The sequence below is a fragment of the Grampus griseus genome (assembly GCF_964374135.1).
Source record: "Grampus griseus genome assembly, chromosome: 15".
Classification (NCBI taxonomy): Eukaryota; Metazoa; Chordata; class Mammalia; order Artiodactyla; family Delphinidae; genus Grampus; species Grampus griseus.
In genome coordinates this window covers 27590557-27596096 of record NC_139009.1, presented here as the reverse complement: position 1 = coordinate 27596096, position 5540 = coordinate 27590557, and the positions used below count along the sequence as shown (strand labels likewise).

The 5540-nt window shown below is 35.7% G+C and overlaps 1 pseudogene across 1 annotated transcript; it reads left to right on the top strand.

The window, feature by feature from the left end:
* The first annotated feature begins 1023 nt into the window (after positions 1 to 1023).
* LOC309834229 (S-adenosylmethionine decarboxylase proenzyme-like) lies at positions 1024 to 1676 on the top strand (annotated as a pseudogene). The gene has a single exon. The product of its transcript is annotated as an S-adenosylmethionine decarboxylase proenzyme-like (transcript).
* The last annotated feature ends 3864 nt before the right edge of the window (positions 1677 to 5540 follow it).

Here is a 5540-nt window from a genome sequence, read left to right as displayed (position 1 = left end):
AACAATTCAGTGCTATGGAAATTCACAAGAGTAAGCAGTTATAGTTTTATTAGGTGGAGGATGGATCAAAAGGGTTTTATAAAGAGTGTGACATTTGAGAATGACCTTGAAAATGAATAGGATTTCACAAAACAAACAATAGGCAAGAGACTCCTAGGGGCTGAGAATAGCGTGATAAAGGAAGAGACAGAAAAGTGAGGGCTGTGTTCAGGAATGTGTATAACAGGCAACCTATACAAATTGGGGGGGGGGACAGAGGAAGATTAGGCTTAAGATGTAGGCACTGTGGATTGGCCTTAATCTACGTGTCTGCACTTAATTCTTTGTCAATTAAAAGCAATAAGATGTTGTTTGTTTTAGTAGTGGATTGTTATAATCAGAGCTGTGACTTTGCAAAAGTGTTTTCCCTGGTTTGTTTGAGATACATTAAGGGCACCTTTGGAAAGGAGAGTTTGGTGGAGAGCTCACATTTACAGAGGGTATTTGAGGAACTAGGATGGCTTCAATGTTAGTAGCATTTAACTTTGTGAATTTACCGTTTGGTGTCTGGACCTTTGCCTTGTAATCATACAAAAAAGAGATGATTCAGTGTGTCAGAGTTGATCTCTTAAATATGCAGATAGGATTTTTTTTAATTTATTCATTTATTTTATTTTTTTGGCTGCGTTGGGTCTTCATTGCTGCACATTTTTTCCAAGGGACCGAGAAGCTGCTGGAGGTTTGGTTCTCCAGGCAGCAACCCGACGCAAACCAAGGATCTGGCGATCTTGGCACCATCCCAAGATCCGAGTGGGACATACTTTTGAAGGATGTGCAATGCTCAATCATAAGTGTGACAAAAACTGACAAGCAGGAAGCGTATGTACTCAGTGAGAGTAGCATATTTGTCTCCAAGAGACGTTTCATGTTGAAGACATGTGGTACCACCCACTTCTGAAAGCACTGATTCCCCTGTTGAAACTTGCTAGGGATTACAGTGGGTTTGACTCAATTCAAAACTTCTTTTATTCTGGTAAGAATTTCATGAAGCATTCTCACCAAGGGTACCCACACCGGAATTTCCAGGAAGAAATAGAGTTTCTTAATGCAATTTTCCCAAATGGGACAGCATGTTGTATGGGACGCATGAATTCTGATTGTTGGTACTTGTATACTTTGGATTAACCAGAGAGTCGGGTAATCAATCAGCCAGATCAAACCCTGGAAATTCTGATGAGTGAGCTTGACCCAGCAGTTATGGACCAGTTCTACATGAAAGATGGTGTTACTGCAAAGGATGTCACTCGTGAGAGTGGAATTCATGACCTGATACCAAGTTCTGTCATTGATGCCACACTGTTCAATCCTTGTGGGTATTCAGTGAATGGAATGAAATCTGATGGAACTTATTGGACTATTCACATCATTTCAGAACCATAATTTTCTTATGTTAGCTTTGAAACAAACTTAAGTCAGACCTCCTATGATGACCTGATCAGGAAAGTTGTGGACGTCTTCAAGCCAGGAAAATTTGTGACCACTTGTTTGTAAATCAGAGTTCTAAATGTCACACAGTGCTTTCTTTGCCCCAGAAGATTGAAGGTTTTAAACGTCTTGATTACCAGAGTGCTATGTTGAATGATTACAATTTTGTTTTTACCAGTTTTGCTAAGAAGCAGCAACAACAGCAGAGTTGATTAAGAAAAATGAAGAAAAAACACAAAAGAGAACACACATAGAAGAAAGTGGTGGCTGCTTTTTAGATATTGATACCAAGGGCCATGCTTTCCATAACCACCACCTTGTAGTTGCAGAAAACCCTAGATGTAATTATAGTGTAATCATTTTGAATTTTATGCATTATTATATCAATGAGTTAGATATCTTGCATGAATGCTGTCTTCTGTGTTTAGGTATCCTATGACACTCTTGCTGTGAAATTGAAGTGCATGTATAAAAAACCTTTTTACTATATGAAACTTTATAACACTTGTGAAAACAGTTCAATTTGGTTTATGCACAGTGTAATATTTCTCCAGGTATCGTCCAAAATTCCCCACAGACAAGGCTTTCGTCCTTATTAGGTGTTGGCCTTAGCCTAACCATCTGGGACTGTTATATTTAATTGCTACCAGGATTTTACATCCAGTTACCTCCACTTTCTAGAACATATTCTGTACTAATGTTATTGAAGCTAATTTCTACTTCATACAAATGTTTTTGCAGCACCAATCAGAGTTCTTCTTCCACGAGTCGAGTCCTCCAAGAAAATGACTGCAGTTATCCATTTTGTGTATTATTATCTCACTGCTTCCTATATTTGTATGACTTTAATTGATTCGTTCCTCACCATGGTGTCTCCCCTCCCAACCATTCCCCTTCCTTAAAGCAATACACTCTTACACTGTGGGTTTATACTAATCTTATACCCCAGAGGGGGAATGGGGGGATGGACCCTGGGATTAATTTTCTTTTAAGGTCAAGGGAATTTGGCATTTTTCGTTACCATGATCTCTTTTGGAATAAGCTGGTGTTGATTAGCAAAGAAGGTGTAGGTTGATACTAGGGAATATTGGCAGAACTGTATAGAAACCGTATGCCATTCTGTGCCCCCCATTAAATGAGATTAGCTTCTCATGAGTACCATGCCTTTATTAACTTGCTAAGTAGTAGTATAAAAGAATTATCACTAAATTTGTTAGCAAGGAGATTTAAGATGAAGGTTATATTGGATTCAACAAGTCAAGTCACCTCAGATGATTCACCTTAACTTTTACTTTCGTAGCCATTTCCACTAATTTCTGTTAATGATATAAATTTTGGTTCAAAGCAGAATTGGAGTCTTGGCCATCTTGTGACTTAAAAATTTCTGTGACTTTGTGATACATGTGATAGTGTTCTGATGGTTCCTCTTACTGGTATTTCTTTCACCATGGAGTAACATCAAGTGATGAATGAGAACTGTTCAGGTTATTCAGACATACACAGTGAAACAGAATGCTATCCGTAAAACATAACATACAAAATTCCAAAATGGTCAATGGGAAATGACTAGAAATACAGGCTTAGAAGAGTTAGCATCTTTTAGCTGTATTTGCTAACATAGATATTTAAGCAGCTGAGAAAAGAGCAAAGTTGACTCAATTTTGTATTTCTTCTTGTCCTCAAACAATTTTTGATTCTTTCTGGATTGATGCAGTGATGTTTTTGTTCCTTCTGTATTTATAAATGAAACTTTTGTTTTTAGTGTTTCTAAACATAAAATATACTTGGTTTGAAATCAAGTGGTTGAAAACACTTCCAACTTTTATTTTAAACATGTTGTTGATTCAAAGATTTATTGAAGAAGCTTTCAATCAATGGATGGGTCTGATTCTGTAATTAGCACACAGTTTTATTGCTAATGTTTTGATGCTACTATGAAGACCAGTGCTCAAAGTGGATTTTGTTCTTGAACAGTGTCCCAGTAAATTTGATGAACATTTATTGTCTTGAGGTCTGATTTTTTATCACCCCTAACAGATTTAAGATTTCTATTTAATGTTGAAAAACTGTGCAAATTTGTATGCAACAAAGCCTAGAAAAATGAAAACTATAGATTAAATAGTAATATAAATTAATCCTAGTGTGTATGATAGAGGAGGGAAAATTTTGGTGCCATAATTTCTCTCTTCATGGTGTTGGACTTAAATCAGTTGAAATGTATTTCTGTACCACAATTTAAGCTTCAGTAAGGGTTTGCTTAATTCAAAAAAATGAATATGATACAAGAAAACTAAGGTATGATATAATTTTAGAGAGTTGTTTAGATATAAGAGCATCTATTTGATATGACATTAGAACCATTCTCTTCTGATTGGACTAGGAGTCATGACACTGAACTCAGAAAGAAGAAAATATACTGTTAGAAAACTATCTAACCTGGCACTGGACAATGTTACTCCAAGTTAAGAATGAAAATGTTATTAGTGATTCCCAATTTTAAAACTTAACCAGTGAACCAAGTACTAATGATGATTGTTGGATCAAGGAATGTTATTTGCCTCCCAACTTTATTCTTTTCTATTACTTACTAATTACTTACATATGAAATAGATGAAGGAGATTAAGAGGCACAAATCACCAGTTATAAAAGAAATAAGTCACAGGGATGTAATGTACAGCATAGGAAATATAGTCAATATTTTATAATAACTTTGTATGATGTGTAATCTATAGAAATAGTGAATCACTATGTTGTACACCTGAAATGAATACCTGAAATGAATACAATATTGTAAATCAACTATACTTAATAAATAGAAAAATTAAATTAAATAAATAATTACTTACTAATAGAACCTGATTTGCTAGATAAATCAGGCTGGCTGCCCATCACAGAATACAATTATTTGAGTGTGGCCATGTGACCAAGTAGTAAGATGAAAGCAGGGATGATGTGATGAAACTTCAGGAAGTCTCCTTAAAAAAAAAAAGGCCCACTCCTTTTTCTCCTTTTGGCTTTTTTTTTTTTTTTTTGAAGTTCTTGCTTGCAATTCTTCTCTGACAGTTAGAGCTACATTACTTGCTTTAGGCCATGGTTGATTTTGAAGATGGCATCTGTGCACTAGAATGGTAGAGCAGAATAGAAGAGCCTGGGACCCTGGTGAGAGGATATCTGGCATTGAACACAGTAGTTGACCCTCCTTATCTTCAGGTTTCGCATGCACTGATTCAACCAACTGTGGATTGACAGTTTTCAAAAAAAAGTTCTAGAAATTTCCAAAAAGCAAAATTTTAATTTGAAGCATGCTGGCAATTATTTACACAGCATTTACATTCTATTTGGTATTATAAGTAATCTAGAGATGATTTAAAGTACAGTCATCCCTTTGTCTACAGGGAATTGGTTCCAGGACCTATCCTCAGATACTACAGTTCTTGCATGTTCAAGTCCCTTATATAACTTTTGGACATTCCCATGTAATCTTTAAATCACCTCTAGAGTAATTGTAATATATAATACAAAGTAAATGCTATGTAAATAGTTGCTGGGGCACAGCAAATTATAGTTTTGCTTTTTGGAAATTTCTGGAATTTTTTTTTCAAATATTTTTCATCTGCAGTTGGTTGATTCTGCAGATGTGGAACTCATGGATCAGGAGGGCCAACTGTATACAGGAGAATGTGTGTGGGTTATATGCAATTTACTACATAATTTTTATAAGGGACTTGAGCATCTGCAGATTTTGGTACCCATGAAGGTCCTAAAACCAATCCCCTGCGGATACCAAGGGATAACCAACTGTACTGTCTACCTCCAGAGTTTTTTTTTATAAAGAAAACCAAATCCACTTCTGTTTTCTTTAATCCAATATAGTGGGGTTTTCCCCCCTAAAATATGTGGCTGAAACCAATCTGTTAGATTTGTACTTAGATGACAAGAATATTTATTAATAATGATGACAATGTTGGTGATAGTAAGATGGGAGGATTAGAAAATGAAAGGATTTAGAAATTAGAGTAGGAGCCACTCTATTAGGCTTATCTTATAGACTGGAGAGTAAAGATTAGAAAAATAA